Source organism: Hydra vulgaris, chromosome 12, assembly GCF_038396675.1.
Source record: "Hydra vulgaris chromosome 12, alternate assembly HydraT2T_AEP".
Classification (NCBI taxonomy): Eukaryota; Metazoa; Cnidaria; class Hydrozoa; order Anthoathecata; family Hydridae; genus Hydra; species Hydra vulgaris.
This window is the reverse complement of record NC_088931.1, coordinates 18256675-18279595: the sequence shown is the minus strand read 5'-3', so window position 1 is coordinate 18279595 and position 22921 is coordinate 18256675.

Sequence of the window (22921 nt, the reverse complement as noted above, 5' to 3'; positions counted from 1 at the left end):
GTTTCACTTTTATTCTTACTCAGCTGCTTCTCAAGGTACTTTATACTTGGAATAATTAAAGAACACGTTGCATACCTATCGCCAGATAGTAAAACACTTACTTGATTAAAGCTTAATAAAGCATTTACCGTTTCTTTTAAGTTAACCATTTCATCTTCATCGAGTAAATATTTTCTCATATCTTTGTATTGTTGTTTCGAATTAAAAATATCTTTTACGTAGGAGTGAAGCTTAAGCATTCGCTCTGCCATGAGAAACGTAGAGTGCCAACGAGTTTTCACATCTTGAATCAAATGAAGTGTGTGATTTTTTTCGACACCTTGTCGTGTTTGACTTTCCTCTAATAAATCATTAAGTTGAGAAGAATGATTGAAAGATGTAACAATTTTCCTGCACTTAGTTAATATTCTTGCAATGAAAAAGAATTTAGACGAACTATATTTTCACCTTCTTCAACTAAATCTATGACATTTTTAACAACTAATTGCAAAACATGTCCTATGCATCTTATTGGTTGAATGTTTAAACAAACTTTTAAAGAATTTAGTTGCGTACGTTACTGGCGTTGTCTGATACTATACTCATTATTTTATCATCTACTTTAAACTTTTCTACAATTTTTAGCAAAGCCTCTTTTAAATTATCTGCATCATGGCGGCCATTAAGGTATGCAAAGCCCAAACTAAAACTGATGAAATTTGTTTTGTCAGAAATGAAATGTGCAGGTGCAGATATATAACTATAGTTTTGACAGGACGTCCATCCGTCAGTAGTAATAGATAAAACTTTAATTGATAATAATTTTGATTTCAAAAGTTCAACTTTTTCTCGATATAAATCAGTTAAAAGAGATCTTAACTTTTTTCGGCAAGGCACTTTATACTTTGGATTTAAACACAAAACAAATTCTTTAAATGCACTACTTTCTACCAACATAAATGGAAGACAACAGGCAATAATGAAAATTAAAAGAGATCTATCAATCTTATCGCAAACTTCTTTTGACAAGCCACTCATAGTTCGTTTTTTTTTCGGCGTTATTATTTTGTGAATATGTTCAAGATGGTAATCTAATATACTCTTTGATGTTTTACAAGAGTACTTTTTAGGTCTGTTACTATTACATTGATTGCATATCCATTTTGATGTTTCCTCCTCGATTGAGTAATATTCGTATGTAGTTTTAGCTGCTTCTTCAATGGACTGAGCATCAACTTCAATTTCTGTTTGACCGGATGAAAAACTTGAACTTGTTTCGCTATCGTTATGATCTGCAGGGTTTTGTTCATCTATAGTCTTTCTTTTATCCAACCTTTTCTTCGTCAGATTCATCAAATCAGATATTGGAGCAGCATATTCAATTGGAGAAAACGTATTATTTTTCGACATAGTTTAAAAATGCAATTTCTTAAAGTAAATTTAAATATATATTTGAGAATAACGGTTTATCTAATATATAGCGGGAAACCATTACTTTTAGGTGTCAGTTAAGACATTCCTTAAATTTTGTTGTGTTGAGAAATTATATGAACATAATATGAGTTAAGACAAATAAATCAACTTAAAGACATTCATTAAAATTTATTGTTTTTAAGAAAGTTAAAATACGTAATATAATTTGTGATAATTAGGTAATAAAAATGTTTTGTTTGTACCTAGTATTGCCCCACATTTTCTTTCATTGAATTAAATAAAAATTGGTTTGTTAGTAGAACAACTCCGCCAAAAACAGCTGATATTTTATACCGAATACATAATTAGTTATTAGCATTTTAATAATAATTAAAAAAAAAAAAAAAATTGAGAGTTGAACAAGATATATATTCAATTACACAATATAGAAATAATAAAAAACATTAATTGCGTAACAAATTGTTACGCAATTAATGTTTTTTATTATTTCTATATTGTGTAATTGTTACTAACAACTACAATCATATTGTCGTCACTGTAAAAACTGCGTTTTATGAGTGTAGAACAAAATAAATTAGGTATAATTACCTCAAAAAATGATTGCTGGTATTATATTAAAGAAATCCGAAAAAGCTTCTGCATACAACACATTTCAAAAATATGGCACCATTTTTTTTTCTAATAGTTTATGGTTCATTTTAATAAGAAATTGAAAAAATCCAGATTTAAACCGCTTTTCATTGAAAGTTAAAACAAGTACTTAGTAATAAGGGGGGAGTAATTGGATACAGTTTTTTTACTATTACAAAACTCCAAGTGTATATCTCGCAAACTTAAGAAAAAAAAATTTTCTCCAAAAACTTGAAAAACTCTGAAAATCAACTTTGAAAAAGATGCCATGAAGATCTAAATTGTAACTTACAGCAATTTGTTATTAAAAAAGTGGCGCTTAAACCACTTCACAACTAACACATAACAAGATTTAAAAAAAGTATTATTTGGGTAAAAGTAACAATATATTTTTCGCAAATTAAAAACTTAGTCGAGTAAATTTAGTCAAACTAAAAAGTTAGTCGACTAATTTTAGTTACGCTAAAAAGTTAGTCGACTGAATTTAGTTAGACTAAAAAGTTAGTTGACTAAATTTAGTTAGACGAAAAAGTTAGTCGACTAAACTTAGTTAGACTAAAAAGTTAAATTTAGTTAGACTAAATTTAGTTAAACTTAGTTTAACTAAAAAAGTTAAACTTAGTTAGACTAAAAATTTAAACTTAGTTAGACTAAATTTAGTTAGACGAAAAAGTTAGTCGACTAAACTTAGTTAGACTAAAAAGTTAGTCGACTAATTTGTTTACTTGTTTAATTAAATGCTCATTACTTACATTAATTAAATGCTCATTACTCATAAGTGTCAATTATCGCGTATGCAAATTTTTATGAAGTAAAAAACTGATATTATTTTTTAACTGAGTCCGTTCGGTAGGTTTCAAAAATCGTCTTTCGAAATAAATCGATTAGCAAGTTTCTTTTCGCTTGAGATTCTTGCGAATTTTTGATGTTTGGGATATGACACTTTTAGGCATCGTGCGAACTCATAACTCAAGAATGTTGTTAAGTCAAATGAAAATGTTTCTCAAAAAATTTGCGGTGATTGGAGCGTGAGAACAAAAATACCCCCAACAAGTTGGCTTTCCCAACCCCGAATTAGACGTTAAATTAAACTGCAGAATGTTAATTAAACGTTCAAAGGGTGCCTTTTTTAGATTCCGTGCCCATTGGGTGTTTTTAAACAGTTGCAACAACCGCATTGGTAGTTGTCTCAGAGCTGGGACAAAATTCTAATAATCAAAGTTGATTTAATACGTTACGAATTTGATTTAACGTGCCCCTATGAACCATATTTGGGACGTTCAACCACCACAATAATGTGCCATCGTGTGTTAAAATTTCATGGCTTCATAGGTTATTCAGCTTTTAGTACTGAAGCTTGTTTTAATCGACTAATTTTAGTTACGCTAAAAAGTTAGTCGACTAAATTTAGTTACGCTAAAAAGTTAGTCGACTAAATTTAGTTAGACTAAAAAGTTAGTCGACTAAATTTAGTTACGCTAAAAAGTTAGCCGACTAATTTATTTACGCTAAAAAGTTAGTCGACTAATTTTAGTTAGACTAAAAAGTTAGTCGACTAAATTTAGTTAGACTAAAAAGTTAGTCCACTAATTTTTGTTAGACTAAAAAGTTAGTCGACTAATTTATTGACGCTAAAAAGTTAGCCGACTAGTTTTAGTTAGACTAAAAAGTTAGTCGACTAAATTTAGTTAGACTAAAACTAACCTTAACTCCCACCCCTAGTATTCGTGACGAAGAAATAAATATTTCAAGGAAAAAAACTGACTTCTTGGAGATGGTTGACAACAAAATCATGTTAAAAAAAAATCACAAATACTACACCCAAATAATTGGCCAAATGGCAATCACTGGTTATAACTCAACATATTTTGTCTATACAAAGAAAGATGTTCTAGTAAACAAAATCATGTTTGATGAAGATCATTGGCAAAGCGTGGTTCCAAGTTTAATTCTGTTTTTTAAAACTTATGTCCAACGTACCTGCTTCGATTTGTACATTTATATACATGTCCATTGTGTGACAAGCCATGCTTAAATGAAAATCAATTTGATACTGAAAAAGATAACAGTATTGAATGCAATATTTGCGGTCTCTGGTTTCATTGGGAATGCTGTGGAATCAATAAAAAGACAATATTAAATGATAGATTTATTTGCATACTTTGCCAATAACTGAAAAGTACTTAAATATTGATTTATAGACATTTTTATATAGTTATGGAGATAAAAAGTGTATTATTTAGACATTATATAATAAAAAATTAATCTTTTTATGAGATTTTCAGTAACAAACTATTGATTTAGAAGATTTAAAAAGTTTATTAATAAATAATATTAATTAATAAGGCACCTCCTTATTTAGTTTAAATCCATCTATCTATCTATCTATCCATCTATCTATCTATCTATCTATCTATCTATCTATCTATATATATATATATATATATATATATATATATATATATATATATATATATATATATATATATATATATATATATATATATATATATATATATATATATATATATATATATATATACATATATATATATATATATATATATATATGTTCGCATATACATATACTTCTGTAAAAATTTTCCTTTAGAAGAAAAAGTTAATGTTTTTGTTTTTAATTATTTTAAACAACTTATGTTTTGTTTTCATCAATGCAAAGTGGAGGCATAAAGTTTGTTAATATGGCACATACTGTAATAATATTATCACATAAGGGCAACAATGTGACTGGCATTTCATTTTTTAATATGCGAAAGTTTTTCATACGCCCTATGGCTTGCTCAACATAAATTCTAACATTTGCAATTTTTGAGGTTTCCTGTATATCATTATATGTCATCTGAAAATTTGTATGTTTTGATGGGGGAATAGCTATGTTACACTGGTAAAATGCTAGAAGATCTTTAATTTTGAAACCTCTATCTGCAATAACTTGATCACCAGGTTGTAAATATTTCAAAAATCCGCAATCTTTAACTATGAAAACATCACTAGCTCTGCCACCATAACAATTAGACAAAAAAGAAACTGCGCCATTGGGTGTTATTCCAACTAAATATTTTACAGTATAAAGGTGTTTATAATTTGACCAACAAGCTCCAAACTAGACGGTGTTTCAAGAGTTCAGAACAATCAATTATTACAGAGCATTTTGGATAGTACTTTCTGAACATGGTTGGTAAATTTCTTTTTATAATATTTCTGTTTGGAAAATGTATAACCCATTTTAACTCAAGAGAAAATAGTTTTATCCATGTTATAAATACTGAACTGACTACAGAAGTAGAAATCATAAAACGATGAGCAAGATCTTCAGTTAAAACAGCTAAGCGTAAACGCATCATTACAAGAAGAAATTCTTGCTGCAATGTTAGAGATTTTAATGATATTGTTTTTAAATCTCTTGGCGAAGATAAGTCTTTAGTTGTATTTTTCTTACCCTTCCAGTAGTGCATTATATTTCCTTTCCTCTGCAAATAAGAAAATAACATTTCAAAGATATTTGAATTTGCTAGGCCAGTAAAAAATTGAACATCAGGGTGTGGATTCACAACACTTTCGTAAGTCCAAAATTTGCGTAAAGTTTGCGTAAGTTTTGCTTAAGTTCAAAGTTACGCTAAGTGGTATTCACAAACCTTGCGTAAACAAAAACTTACGAAATTCCTAAGTTTATACGTAAGTTATTACTTACGCAAAAAGTCTAAAAAACGGTATTCACAACATTTTCCTAAAAAGTGCTGAGCAAACTTTACGCAAGAAAAGTTACGTCTGCTATTTTCTGACTTAAGTTTGGCATAACTTTCAAGTTCATAAGTTTTTCAGATATCTATTTTTTTAAATTTATAAATGTGAACAAGACTATTTAAAAGTATAATAATGCTAAAGTAATCAGGCTATTGAAGTAAAAAGTATTATAACCTAAATATTAAACTTACTTTGAATAACGATGCTATGTTTTTCAAAAATTTCAGTTATTCAAAGGTATTAACAATATTAAGATTATTTTGAATAATAATGCTCTGTTTTTAGTTATTTCAATTATCAGGAGATATTAATATGTATGGATAATTTAAATTGTTAAAAAAAGAGCATTGTTTTTTAAAGCCTAATTTCTTGGTAAATAATATTGTTATTTGCAAATAATAAACATATTCTGTAATAGTTTAAACTGTTTTGGTAGATCTTTTTTTTGTATTTCTATATGAAATCTCATTGTTGTATTTTGTTATTGCAAAGAGCACATAAAAAGTTCCTTGATCCACCAGTTAGTCCAAATGGAGTAATAGCGTTTTTCACAATTCAGTAGAACTATTAACTGTTGCTGTGGAAAATAGTATTACAACTCTTGAGATGACAGCATATTGTTCACACTGGTTGTAGCTATTAGATTGTACTGTATTTGGTGTCTTGAAAACCTACTACAATACTTGTTGTTGTAATTTAATCAGTACTTGCTCAGTCAAAGAGTCAAACTTTTTTATACTGCATGTACCTGATTCACAGAATTAACTTTACGCTATCCGTCAAATACAAAAATTATGTTTTTACTCGTGCAAATATGATACCATAAATTCTCAATCGGAAATATCACTGAAAAAAAACAAGTGGGTTTTAATTCAAACTCAACTTTTATTAAATAATACAATTGAAACATTTTCCATAACATATTATGAAAAATACAATGTATTTTTCATAATATGTTATAGAAAAGTTGTTGAACTTTTGCTTATGTTATCAAAATGTTTCTTATATTTCTGACAATAGAAAGTTTGTTTATAAATGGTTCCAAATATACTAGAATGCAATCAAATGTATTTCTTGAATTTATTGAAGCAATTTCTTTATTTAATGAAACCGTCATTCCCTATTGTAAACAAAAGTGTTTTCGATTCAAGTCAATAATATGATAAAACGAGACCACTGAAAAGAAAATTTAACAATTATCATGATTTTTTCTTATACCCTAGGGTATGAGAAGTAAGTATGAAAACAAGAATTTAAAAAAAAAACACTTTAGTTTAGCACTTTATTTTTTTATAAACGTGAAATTTTTGCTAAACTAAAGTATTTTGTTTTAACATCCTGAAGCAATGCAAGACAAGTAGCATGATCTGATCAGGTGTGAACCCAGACCTTTTTTGGTACTATAGGACTGGTATGGGCGCCAAAATAATGTCTCAAAATATTATTCTCTTTTTCTTTTTATATTAAAAATAGAAAAAATGGTTCTTTTAAATGCAAGTTTTCTGTATATTTTAGCTAGTTTATTTAGCCAGTAATGTTTACAAATAAAGTTCGCGGCAGGTTTAGAGTTAGTGTTAAATACAACCAATGGGCATTCACTGATGGCCTCATTCAGGAAGCCGAATTATTATCTTATATAGGCCCAGGTTAATACAGTTTATATTACCCATTTGGATTTGAATAAATATGCCCGAATTACTTCTTAATGAGTGCTTGTAATGTTTATATTTAAAATAATAGATGTGTAGCATTTTGTTAATAATCAATATCTCATTTAAAAAACCAACCGACTCTTATTTGTTTCATTTTTAATCCAATTATTAATTATTTTGATTATTTTGCTAATAGATATACAAAATAGATTGAAAGATTGTTTATGCTATATATGCTATTACTTTTAAAAGTAATTGCACGTATATGCTATATGGGGCTATTCAAATAATACGAAGCACTTTTTTGCTAGACTCTCTTCTTTGTATATGTAACATTTTAAACAATATCTCCCCGCCTTATTTGTGACGTGACATTATTTTTAAACAAATATATCTTTGAGTTTGCACTTTTATGCTAAAGGTTTACTTTTCCGCTGTGATTAGAATTTATATTTTAGAAATTTTGTCATGTCACACTGTGGCTAACCACCCCCTCTCCCATGTGATATTTGGTGACACTTTCAAACACCTCCACCCTATATAAGAATGTCAAGTATTATTTGAATTTTGCTACATTTATTATTATGGTTTTGCTACATTTTTAAATATAGCAACAACAACAACAAAATAATTGTAGTAAATTTATGCCCTGACTCTAAAAAAGAAACATTCACTGTTTGGTCACATTGCCCTGTGTGTCTTAATAAAAAAAGAATTAGTAATACTAACTACTTCCTTTATACAAATAGTTATAAAATGTTTGCCTTAAATTTTGCGTAAGTTTTTGCCTAAATTTTGCGTAACTCATGCGCAACCTTAACTTTACGCAAATGCTGCGAAAAAGTTGTGAATACCAAATAGTTACGCAAAAAATAATTTGCGTAAGTTTTTCGTAACTTTTGCTCAGCAACGCAAGAGTTACGCAAAAGTTGTGAATCCGCACCCAGAATCTCTAGTTAAATTAGCTAAAATCATTGATCCTCGTATTGGTTCATTACACTGAATAGATTTATCACAAATTTCACTTTCTATAGCTAAACTTGTAGAGAAACTGTTTGAATCTGATTCACAATAACATCCAATTTTTTAAGTTTTCTTCTTTTTGTAGGAGATTCCTTATATGCATTACGAATATTCAAATACATAGCTGGAATAGGTGAAGCAAAAGTAGGTTTTCCAAACTCAAAATGATTAGAGCAAACCACTTTATTATCAGAAACTGTAAAATTTAATAAACCTATTCCAACTTGATTTACCCACTGATGTCTTTTTTCAGAGTCTTTAGGAAAATAATGAAATTTTAGCTCTGTTACTTGACTTCTTTTGAGTAACCTATCCGGATACCTAGAACCGTTATTACAACCAGCAACACAGCAACGGTAGTTTGGCATTTTATAATTATATTTTATTTATCTATGATAATAAAAAATTCACAATATAAAACTTCAAACCATAAATCTAAGCGCTAGATAATAAAAATAATAGGAAGTAGGTCTTCAGCTTTGATTTAAAAAAACGAACTTTGTTGTTTGTTTGCCCTGATTACCCAAGATGCATTTCGCAACCGCGAAAAGGTCTATTATCCTGTTATTTGGAAAGCATATTGATGTTCATTGCCGTAGCAAGCTTTCTTTAAGGCTTAATATAATGTGCACCCCCATTCTTAAAGGGGATGGGGCATTTTTCAATATCTACTAAATTGGCCTAAAAGTTACTGAAAACTGTAAAATTATATATAAAAAGATTTGATTGAATATTTACAGTATTTTACAACTTTTTCTTAATTTAAAGACATTATTGATAAATGAAAGGCAAATAGTAAAGAAAATTTTTTGCTAAATTTGAACTATTTAAAAATATAGCTAGCAATAAAAATAAATAATTAATAATTTTGAGGTCATAAATTCCCCCGATATTTTTAAATAAGTGCTTTTAAGTCTTGAGTCTCATTCTAGGGCACTTTTGACTTTATAAATCAATAAACTAAAAATACGGGGAGGGGGTGAATCCGTAAAAAAACCGACTGGTTTCGTTAAAATAACACTAAAAAAAAGGCCCTTAAAACTAAGATTCACCCGACTAAATTTTGTCGAATACCCGACTAGCCAACTAAAATCGTCAAAAAACCGACTAAAACTTGAAAATCAACTTCTTTGTGGTGTTAGAACAACCCATTCCCCCACACACCGTCCCTCAAAAATCTTCTTTGTATGCAATCTTCACACATAAAAAATCTTTGTTTCTTTAAAACACTCTACAAAAATATACATAATAAAACTTGTAAATTTAAAAAGATTTTATTTTGAGAATATTTTACATCGTAGTTGAGAAAAGTAAATACCAGAAATATATTATACGCAAGCTCCAAATACAAGCTTTCTCTTAAAAAATCTGCTTATTTTTAATTTCACAAAAGTGATGTAAGTAAAAGGAGCAACTTGAGCGTTTAATTGCTTATTGTAATTCATGCTTAATTATAAATTGATGCTAGAATGTAAAAATATTTCTAAAAGAGTATGTATATTTTTCGCTTATTTTCTTTATTATTTTATATTTTTTGTTGAAATATTTAAAGAATACCCAAATAGTACAATAATAAAACGCATATTTTTGAAATAAAGAAATAAAAAATCCGGAAAATTTCCTAAATTTTTTATTGCAATAAATTTATAGTTTATTATACAGTTTTATAAAATTCATTTCTTTGTTTCAAATTATAAATTGAGTGTTAGTTATGATAACATTAACATTGGGTATGTTATAATTTAAAAACTTAACTTAAAAACGTAACTTGAAAAAAATTGACTACTACTATTGATAGAATGTGAAAAGAATTCTTACATTATTAATAACACTTAGATTGCTTATACGCAAACAACTTAAATAACTTGAAATAACGCGTAGATTTCATTTAAGTTGTTTGCGTGCAAATATTTAAAAGTATATTCAGTAACAAAAAGGAGAAAAAAAATCAAAATTTAGTCCCTTGCTAGAAATATATATATATTTTTACAACTCAGTTTAAGTTTTTTTACATATTCTATTTAGAACCTCATTCTTATATTTTTCATTCGGACATAATTTTTTTTACAAAGTTAGCTCAGATTCTTTGAAAAATTTCTTTATACAAACATAATAACAATTCGTTTGTTAGATTTATTTAACAGGTTACAAGAAATTTATTTTAGTTTTTTAAGAACGCGGGACTTCATAAACTGCGTCACGCGTATTTTTATTTTATTTTATCACGTTTCCTTAGCCAAAATAAAACTTAAAACTTAAAAGATTATTCTGGAATAAAAGTTTATCAAAAAGTAATTTTCACCGGTAACTTTTGTTAACTTTTTTTATACTTTATTAATATAACAGGTATAACAAGAGTTACCGGTAACTAAAATTAAGTTACCAGTAACTTACCGGTCAGTGACGTTACCGGTAAGTAACTCGCCGAACCCTATGTATAACTTCAACTTATATAACCAACTCACGACCTAAATTGTAAAATTAAATTGTACGACTTAAATTGTAAAATAAAAATAAAACACGACTTAAATTGTAAAATTAATGATAATTTGTGTATTTTTTTAAATTACTTTTTATTAGCATTTATTTTAATAAAGAATTATTAAAACTTTCTCGTCTATACTTTAATTAAGTCTTTAAAAATTCTTTAAAACACTAAAAACAAAATTGGTCTTTAAAACATTGTATAGAACTCGCGTCTATGAAAGACGATTTTTTTTTTTTAATTAATTTGTGTTTTTCGCTTCTTTTTTTTTGTTTGTTTTTGGTATTTTTCGAGTTGTTTTTAAGCATGAAAAATTTTTTTCAAGAATTTAATATTAAAATTATACATTATTAGATAATTTATATATCAGTTTGCATAAGATAACAATGATGGGAATTTCGCATATTTGCATTATTTGGAAGCTATTTAAATTTTACTTTGCATTTTTTAGTTTAAAACTAGATTTTTAATAAGTTTAATAGCATCAGGGCCGCCGAGAGAGAGAAGCATAAAGGGCATATATGCCCCAGGCGCCAAGATATTAAAGTGGATTTCTAGTTGGCTAGCTAATGGACAACAATCAGTAGGCGAGAATGGGACACGAATTTTTTTTTCAGTTTAATTGCAATATCTTTTTTATTTGATATACAAACTGAACCAAATTAGACTTAACAAATAAAGCAGTGTTTGGGACATCGAATACACTCTCTAAGATTGACAGAATGTTTCAATAAAGTATATATTTTTTGGTTTAAGAGAAACCCTGCTAATGGGGTAAGGTGGGACAAGTGTGGAAGAGGTAGGACAAGTGTGCGGGAGAAGCGGGACATTTGGGGGAGATGTGGGACTATATAAAAACGACGCCAAATCTAGTTAAATATTAATTTAAGCAAATTTTGATTTTAAAGTTAAGTTTAGTTTAAATAAAACGCGGCAATGGAGTAGTGGTAGAGCGCTTGGCTTGTAAGCGAGAGGTTCGGAGTTTGACTCCCACCACGTCCCTTGAAGTACCACGCTCAACTTAGTTTCTCCGCGCAGCGGGCCTTTTTGTAAAGGTTCGTGTTTTCGAGTTAAAGGGTTGAGAGAGGGTTGTAAACACAGAAAAAATATTTAAAAATGCGTCCTCCTCGCCTGAATTGGCCCCCTTGGAGAGGTGAATAATAGAAAAAAAATCAAACTAACAATGCCTTTTTCAATCAAATTTAGATTACATTTTAAAAATTAAAATTTCTTTATTAAAAAAAGAAAAAAATTATTTTACATTTAAGGTCCTAAAGTTCACTTGGAAAATGATTTCAGCTTTTATTCTTGATGTTGTTCCAGCAAGCGGTTGAGGCAGGACTGTTTTTACATCATTAATATTCACACTACGAATGTCATTAATTCTCGGTTTGACAAATTTAGAAGTTTCTTTATTCTGGCATTACATGAAACTGAACTCTACATCAAAATTTGTGTCTATTTCTTTCTGCAATATGCCTACATAATAAGAAATGGTGCTTTTACTACAAATCTCGCAAAGAACATATACACTGACACTCACATTTTGAATAACGCTAAAAGAAACAGTTTCCAATTCTTCTTCAAACTCTAGTGAGTAACAATTAGCAGAAACATCAATTGTTATTTTGTTGAAATCTACATCAAGGTCACTGTTTTATTTGCGCAATATGTTTTTCCTCGCATTTTTGGAATTTATAAGGACAATTTTTTTACCTTTTCTGTTTTGTTTAATACTTCATCTTTTATTTATTTAATTTTTTTTTTTTTTTTATGTTTTTTTTGTTCTATAGTATACATTTTCGTGATTACATAATAAAGATTCGTTAAGATTGAATAAACATATAAATATACAAAAAAAAAAAATCACAAACATAAATAATAAACAAACTTCTGTAATACGAACTGTAAGAAGAACGCGGGAAACTTGCAGAAGACCAAAAGGTCTTATCATCAAGAACCGCTTTACATTGTCATACATATATACATATATATATACGTATAGAAAAATTAAAATATTTACAAAATTTTTACGTTAAATTGTTACATTATAATTGTATTAAAGTTTAAGATAACAATTATACAAACATGTATCGTTACTTTTTCTTAATATTACCACGTTTATTGCTAACCCAATGTTTGAAATATATATTAAGGTGGTAAGCTGGTAAAAAAACATGAAAAATTAGGATTTTTTTTTAACTGTTTTGTATTCAAAATTTATCATAGATTTCAAAAATACATATCGTCATTGTATTTTTTTTATTTTTTGTTTAAAAAAACAAGGTTTTTTAGGGTATGGTTAAAATTTTGTTTTAAAAATTTTTTAAATATTTTCTTCATCTATTGAAAAATATAATATTCGTACTCCATTACTGGCTTATAACAAGAGTTACCGGTAACTAAAATTAAGTTACCAGTAACTTACCGGTCAGTGACGTTACCGGTAAGTAACTCGCCGAACCCTATGTATAACTTCAACTTATATAACCAACTCACGACCTAAATTGTAAAATTAAATTGTACGACTTAAATTGTAAAATAAAAATAAAACACGACTTAAATTGTAAAATTAATGATAATTTGTGTATTTTTTTAAATTACTTTTTATTAGCATTTATTTTAATAAAGAATTATTAAAACTTTCTCGTCTATACTTTAATTAAGTCTTTAAAAATTCTTTAAAACACTAAAAACAAAATTGGTCTTTAAAACATTGTATAGAACTCGCGTCTATGAAAGACGATTTTTTTTTTTTAATTAATTTGTGTTTTTCGCTTCTTTTTTTTTGTTTGTTTTTGGTATTTTTCGAGTTGTTTTTAAGCATGAAAAATTTTTTTCAAGAATTTAATATTAAAATTATACATTATTAGATAATTTATATATCAGTTTGCATAAGATAACAATGATGGGAATTTCGCATATTTGCATTATTTGGAAGCTATTTAAATTTTACTTTGCATTTTTTAGTTTAAAACTAGATTTTTAATAAGTTTAATAGCATCAGGGCCGCCGAGAGAGAGAAGCATAAAGGGCATATATGCCCCAGGCGCCAAGATATTAAAGTGGATTTCTAGTTGGCTAGCTAATGGACAACAATCAGTAGGCGAGAATGGGACACGAATTTTTTTTTCAGTTTAATTGCAATATCTTTTTTATTTGATATACAAACTGAACCAAATTAGACTTAACAAATAAAGCAGTGTTTGGGACATCGAATACACTCTCTAAGATTGACAGAATGTTTCAATAAAGTATATATTTTTTGGTTTAAGAGAAACCCTGCTAATGGGGTAAGGTGGGACAAGTGTGGAAGAGGTAGGACAAGTGTGCGGGAGAAGCGGGACATTTGGGGGAGATGTGGGACTATATAAAAACGACGCCAAATCTAGTTAAATATTAATTTAAGCAAATTTTGATTTTAAAGTTAAGTTTAGTTTAAATAAAACGCGGCAATGGAGTAGTGGTAGAGCGCTTGGCTTGTAAGCGAGAGGTTCGGAGTTTGACTCCCACCACGTCCCTTGAAGTACCACGCTCAACTTAGTTTCTCCGCGCAGCGGGCCTTTTTGTAAAGGTTCGTGTTTTCGAGTTAAAGGGTTGAGAGAGGGTTGTAAACACAGAAAAAATATTTAAAAATGCGTCCTCCTCGCCTGAATTGGCCCCCTTGGAGAGGTGAATAATAGAAAAAAAATCAAACTAACAATGCCTTTTTCAATCAAATTTAGATTACATTTTAAAAATTAAAATTTCTTTATTAAAAAAAGAAAAAAATTATTTTACATTTAAGGTCCTAAAGTTCACTTGGAAAATGATTTCAGCTTTTATTCTTGATGTTGTTCCAGCAAGCGGTTGAGGCAGGACTGTTTTTACATCATTAATATTCACACTACGAATGTCATTAATTCTCGGTTTGACAAATTTAGAAGTTTCTTTATTCTGGCATTACATGAAACTGAACTCTACATCAAAATTTGTGTCTATTTCTTTCTGCAATATGCCTACATAATAAGAAATGGTGCTTTTACTACAAATCTCGCAAAGAACATATACACTGACACTCACATTTTGAATAACGCTAAAAGAAACAGTTTCCAATTCTTCTTCAAACTCTAGTGAGTAACAATTAGCAGAAACATCAATTGTTATTTTGTTGAAATCTACATCAAGGTCACTGTTTTATTTGCGCAATATGTTTTTCCTCGCATTTTTGGAATTTATAAGGACAATTTTTTTACCTTTTCTGTTTTGTTTAATACTTCATCTTTTATTTATTTAATTTTTTTTTTTTTTTTATGTTTTTTTTGTTCTATAGTATACATTTTCGTGATTACATAATAAAGATTCGTTAAGATTGAATAAACATATAAATATACAAAAAAAAAAAATCACAAACATAAATAATAAACAAACTTCTGTAATACGAACTGTAAGAAGAACGCGGGAAACTTGCAGAAGACCAAAAGGTCTTATCATCAAGAACCGCTTTACATTGTCATACATATATACATATATATATACGTATAGAAAAATTAAAATATTTACAAAATTTTTACGTTAAATTGTTACATTATAATTGTATTAAAGTTTAAGATAACAATTATACAAACATGTATCGTTACTTTTTCTTAATATTACCACGTTTATTGCTAACCCAATGTTTGAAATATATATTAAGGTGGTAAGCTGGTAAAAAAACATGAAAAATTAGGATTTTTTTTTAACTGTTTTGTATTCAAAATTTATCATAGATTTCAAAAATACATATCGTCATTGTATTTTTTTTATTTTTTGTTTAAAAAAACAAGGTTTTTTAGGGTATGGTTAAAATTTTGTTTTAAAAATTTTTTAAATATTTTCTTCATCTATTGAAAAATATTATATTCGTGCTCCCATTACATTGGCGATGGCGATACTGAATTCTTTAAAAAAGTTAAAGTATCAAAGCCATATGGTGAAGATTTGGAACCTATAAAATCTGAATGTGTTGGCCGTGTTTAAACGAGACTTGGCACACGGCTCCGCAAACTTCGTGTTAGCATGAAAAGTAAAACCTTATCAGATGGCAAAGGACATAGCGGGAAGGGAAGATTAACTGATAATTATGTTAACAAAATGCAGAACTATTTTGGCATGGCTATTCGTCAAAACTCTCTTTCAAGTTGGAATGGTAACAAAAGTGCTGCTTTGTATATGATGAAAAAAGGAGTACTGGCAGTATTGTGGCACTGTACAGGTATTAAAGATCCTGGAGTTCGTCACCAGTTTTGTCCCCGCTACTAATGATAGTTGGTGTAATTACTGGAAAAATATCAAGCGGTACAAACTATCAGTTAATTTACCAATTGCAGTGAAAACTGCAATCTATCCAATTTTTAAGGATTTACGCAGTGATGATCTTTTGAGCCGCTCTTTAGATGGATCCACTCAAAACCCAAATGAGGCTCTGAATCAAATTGTGTGGAAAAGATGTCCAAAAGATACTTTTGTTTCAAAAACCACTGTAGAAATTGGAGTTGCATCTGCAATAATAAGTTTTAATGATGGTATATCTGGACTTGTACGACTTTTTGATAAAATGAAATTGTCTTTTCGAACAAAAACAATTATAGGTTTAATTAAAAAAGACACACTTTGGATTCGAAATATAAATAAAAAATCAACCAAAAAGAGTATGGAAAGAAGAAAATTGATTAGAGCAAAGAGAAAAGGATATTTGGACAAAGAAAAAGAACTAGAAGGAGAGGAATCATACCAACTTGGAAATTTTTGAGATTTTTTTTTTATGTATTGTTTTTTTGGTTTTTTAAAATCTTGTTGTAAGTTAACGAAAACATAGATTTTGGAAGATCATTTTTCATCTTGAAATTTTCAACATTTGTTTAAATTATAGAGCACTAGTGCCAAAAGCAGAATAAATCTATATACTCAAGTACTTAATGAGAAACCAGTCACTGAGCATTGAACTATTTATTTAAAAAATTCAAAATTAAAAGAATCTTTGCCATTTTGAAACGGTTGATAAAATTTTAAAAATTTTGCTTTAGGCACTAGATAAATATTTATTCTTTTACTGTAGCAAATTTCATACTGATACTAGTTATAGATCTCTTAATAACCATGTTTTGCTTTTTACCTTATTTTTAAAATTTTTGCTGACTCATCAAAAAATAATTAATTTTTTGAAGATTTTTTTTTTTTGTAATATTTATTTTTATGATGACTGTTGTGTGTGTTAATTTCAGTTTCAAACAATAAATATTAAACATTCTAGTTTTTTTACCAGCTTACCACCTTAAAAGTATATTAAAAAATAAGAGTTCATATAAGAAGCTAGCAGTGAACAAATTTAGAAAAAATCAGTAAGTAAATTTTAATACTTTAAAATACTCTTTTTAATAGTTTTTTTAACGCCATTTAAGTTTTCAAGGTTAATAATATTTTGATTAAGTAATAAAAACTTATTCCAGATATGAGGTGCACGATAAGTAATTTTAAATTGCACAAGCTTAGTTTTGCATGAAGGCTCAAAAAGGGTACTATTCCTAAAATCTCTGAATTTGATGTGGCTATCATACACTTTTCCTTTTTACATCCACGTTTTAAAAGCTTACGAGAAGATGCAAAATATATATCATAGTATTATATAATTATAGAATTTAAAGAAAACCTAATCTAAAAATATTTAGTTTAAATTACCTTTAGATAACCACGTACAATCTCAGGAGAAAATAGGTTAAGTTTTCTTTTACTACTTCATGTTGCACACCCAAACCTGAGATATCTGAAAGAATAGCACTTGCATTAATTTCTCGTATGAGCCTTTGTTGCATGGTTCTTAAGGCACATCTCAATCTGTAACAACTGCATTATGTTGCACATCTAAATCTGAGATATCTGAAGAAGGAGCAGTTGTAATTGATTCCTCACATGAGCCTTCACTGCATGGTTCTTGAGACACATCTCTATCAGTTACATCTGATGGTAAAAAAATATCATCCCATATACATGCCTATCATAAGGCCAAATTCCTGTCACAAAATCCTGTGCAAAATCCTGACATAATATTTGTTGGTGTGAAAGATTTTTCCCATGCTTGTTGAATGAGACTAATTGAATGATATTAATTGGCTAATCCAATAGAACCTTCAGGTGCTCCTTTCATTAGTGGATTTTTATATGATTTTCTTGAAAAAACAATAACAGGGGGTATTGCTACACCAGCGGCGGAGACAATGCAACACACTGTTACTAATTCACCTCTTTCTTTAGATGTTATTTGCCCGACTTGCTTTGTTCCCTTTGATGCAATGACACAAGGAGTTTTTTGCACAATAATAAAACCTGTCTCATCAAGATTAAAAATTTTAAATGATGTTGCTTTAGACTCTGATATACCTTCTTGTAATTTATTAAAGAAAATATCAATAGTATACCAATTAAATGCCGATGCTCTCGCAATTTAAGTTGCTTCTGGTTTTCTAACAGATAGTTTTGGGTTTCTTTTTAAAAATCCTGTTAATTATTCTCGACCAGCCTTTTTTTGCTCTATCCAACGCAAGGTACATTTTATTTTGTTTGCTTGAGCCATTTCAAAAGCTAGAGCTCTTACTTGAACTGGTGTAAGAACATATAACATATCAGAAAATGACTTTAGATAAGTGCTCAGTGTTTGTTTTTGTGTAACAGAGAAAATTATAGAGTGTTGATAATTTGGTTAAAGATTAGCAGCTGGGTATTGACACTTTTGTTTATACACCTATGAAGTGCAGACTTAGAAATGCCAGCTGAATATGCTGCTTTTCTAAGGTTTATCCCATTTTCCACTTCGGCTACAGTAACTTTTAAAATGTTTTCTGAAACATGTGGAGTTTCACTTTTTCTTTTAGAAACTCAAGACATGACATGAAATTTAAAAGAAATTAGGTTTGATAAAGAATTATTTATTTGTAATGGTATTATGGTCACTGTTATTACTATATCTTATATCAGACTATTATGAAATTATGATTTTATTTAAGATTAAAAAAACTTTTATGCATGCCTTTTGTTTTTCAAATGCTTTCAAATTATTGATGTAAAAAGAATTCTCAATTTGCTTCAAACAATAATGATGAATCAAATTAAATTTATCTTTAATAAAAATCTCTTTTTCCAAATTTTGTTTTAAATCTACTGTATAAGAACTAAAACTAAAATTAAATATTTCAATAAAACGTATTTATATTTTTATTTTGAAAACAATAAAAAGTCGCAGCTAAAATGTTCTACAAATTTCCACAATAAAAGTAACGCAAAACAGGAGAAGTGGGACAGCGACTTTTTTTTTTGTCCCGCTTCACCCCTCTTTCAGACGAAATAAAACTAAAATTACAGCCACACAGTTAAAGCTAAAATATAAACTTAATTACTAAATGTTTGATGATAAGTGCATTTCCCTACAAAATAGAAAATTTGGTGCAAAAAAAGTCAAAAATAAATACATACACGAGTTACTAGACTGTCAGCAAAAGTACTTTTTTGGGGTATTTTCAAAAAAAAGGGTTTCCACCGCGTGCAGGGAGGGGAAATGATGTCTACTAAAAAGAGCACATAAAATCTATACATTTACATTAAACAGTAATTAGGCGCTGCTGCGAAATAAAATTACAGGGGTGTCCCACTTCTCCCGCGTCCCACTTCTCCAGACTGCATTTATAACCATACCAAATTATACGCCGATGATGGTAAGATCATATGAGTTATAGATGTCAATAAACTTTCCTCTGATTATCAAAAACTGCAAGCAGACACCAACAGCGCTGTAATTGGTCCCTCAACTGCCTAGTAAATTTCATTGTCGAGAAGTGCGAATTAATGCAATATATAATAAATATTGTATTGAATATGTATATGCATATGAAGCGAATTAAATTCTTTTTTTTTTGTTTATTGTCTTTAATATGTTTACGAATATGTACAGATTTGTAATTTTTTATTTGTTATTTTATATTTTAACTTTATCTTAAATTTCTTCTTTTTTTAACTTTAAGTTCTTTTTTTAACTTTAAGTTCTTTTTTAACCTTCTAAAATTTCTAACCAAATTTTTTTTTTTTTTTTAAACTTATTAATTTCACTCTTTTATGTAATATTGGAAGATGTAAAATTTAATTGTATTTTTTTTATAACATAACATTGTAAAATGTGTAAAATGACGAAATAAATAGAAATTCTAATCTAATCTAATGCAAGTTGATTGTCGCAAAAACTAATTAATAATACCATGGTTGACATTGACGTTTATTGATGTTATCTAGTTTCAACATTGAGCGTGACCTTGGAGTATTAGTATCTAACAACCTCAAAGTACAAATAGAAGCAGCAGCTTGGCCTGGCAATCGAATGCTTGGTTGTCTCAAGAAGTCATTTCGGTTTCAGAGCTTTTAGCTATGAAAAAAACATTATTAATTAAATTTTTTAGTTTTGATCAAAAACAAAAAATACTCGGCTCACCGATACTCGAAGAACGCAGTGAATTTACACTGCAATACAAAATTGCTTACAATTTACAACTAAAATTAAGACTGTGAAAACTGTTTCTTTAAAACCCATCTTTTGGTTGAAAGATCAAGAATCGGTAAAAATTAAAGCTTGTAAAACAAAAGACAACTTTATGGAAAATATTTCTCATTTTAATAGTTTTAAGGAGTTTTCATTTTTCACTTGTGGAAACACTTTAGGCTTTCTTAACCTAAAATACTCAAAAACTCTAAGGCCTATTTTCTAAATCTATATGTATTCTAATTCAAGTTTAGCTAGTAAAAAAGCAAAACATAAGTGTTTTCATCATTAATTTCATAGAATCTGTTTATTAATCCTAATCAACGAATGTGCTGCTTAATTGTTATTTATCCAGATGCGATTCTTAAAAATATGGATGTAAAAAATAATTAAAAAAAAGTCATTAACTTGTATAATTTCACTTGCTTTAGTCTAAAAATACGCATGTTTACAGGGACGCCTAATTGCTGCTATGGCCCGCGCGTCATGAAAACTCTTGTCGGCTCTAAGTAGCATTATATACAAATGTTTTTCATGATTTAATTCAGGGATACGTCTTAAAAACGGAAATTTTCTGGTGCGAAAGAAAAGTGCCATTCATAAAGGAAAGATTACAAGGGAAAAAACTGTTTTCTTTATCAACGTTTCTTAGTACTGCATCTGCTTTTAAGAATACATGTCTTAGCCATGCAACTAACGCTTCTTTTTTTTAGGTACTACTCTTTAAAGTACAGTTAAAACCTCTTTATGTGGTTTTAACTGTACTTTTATCTCTTGCTGATCTTGTCACTACTGCTATTAATTGTTAGCTCTGTATCTGCTGTTACTTCGCAAATATTGAGTTTGCTTTAATGTTTTATAAAGATCTTACACTTTATAAAACTTGTTTTTCAAAACCAAACCTTGTTTGCTATTTTTTATTTTCTTTAGCTTTTTGCATTGCTTTTGTATTTGAAAGTATTATATTTGAAGACCACATTTTATTTTATACCAAAAAACATTTTTAAATAATAAATAACTACAAAAACCTTACAATTACAAAAAATTAAGAGAAAAAAAAGAATCGGTTCTACCAATCAATCATTACCTCATTGAGTAACTTAACTTATATAGAAATGTTCTAAACACTATTCAATTTAAGTTATCGTATTTATAATATTTAAGCGATGTGCATCTTATGTACAACGTGCTTTTGCATGGGGGCGTATATAAATGAATTTCCGTATGTTTAATATTTTTTACCTATTTAATTTGAAAAGAGTTATAATATGAACAATACAGCTACAAATACAGGATATTTGACACTTAAAGGTAAATGCTGGTATAACAAGAGAAAAAATTTTTTAAAGTGTTGAAAAGTTTTATTATAAAGAGACAGATTGTTTACGCCCCCCCCCTCCCCTCCAGTTTAAAAATCTGTCTACGGCAATGCATATTATTACCAATAATATCAGCAATGTGTTCTAAAACTAAGTTTTAAATTTCATGTAATAATCTCTTAGCGTTCTAATATTATGATAATATAAAATTTGTAACTTCATCAATTAGAGGAGGTTACAAGGTCATAACTTTTGATAGCTTAGCGATTATTGAGATTAAGACATTAAGAACGATATGACTGCATGAAATTTAAAACTTATAAATGAATATAAATTTATTAAAGAATAGTGCATAAAATTTTTTATAAATTTGTTGATTTCGTTTGGGGCAGCTGTGCTGTTTTAGGGCTTTTTTGTTCGCAGGCTCCAATTATCACAACTTTTTGCAAGGGATCCTTATATACCTATTTCAAACATCAAAAAATAGAAAATCAACCCCTGATATATGTGTGTGTATATATATATATATATATATATATATATATATATATATATATATATATATCGATTACTTTATCTGATAAGATGTTCTATGCATTGACAACGCTGTTATTAAAAAAGGTGTATTATTATAAAATGTATTAGCTAAATAATTTGTTCATCCTTTACCAAGTAAGGGTTCCAAGCTGGAATTACGAACTCAAGTAAAGAACGGAAAATGTGGAGTAGAGTTATTTCCATAAAGAAGCATCACAAGATTAGAAAGTATGTTTTAGGATGCCTAGCATTTGATTTGCTTTGCATGAGGTAATGATTGATTGGGTTTCTACTTTTAGATCATTGGCAATTTGTATTCAAAGTCACACTCAGAGGTGGTTGCTTCCAATGAAATTCGAATCGTTGTATAACAAGTCCTTAATTCCTCTATTGAGCACTCAAAGTGAGTTAAATTTTTTTGGCAGGCTTGGTTCAATAAACAATTTGGTCAATATCTGATTGGAGTTGAAGTTGAGCAGCAAGTGAGTTGTCAATTCTCAGAATTTTAGTACCATCAGCATAAATCTTACAACTGTTTTCTTTGCTTCTGGCAGAAGAA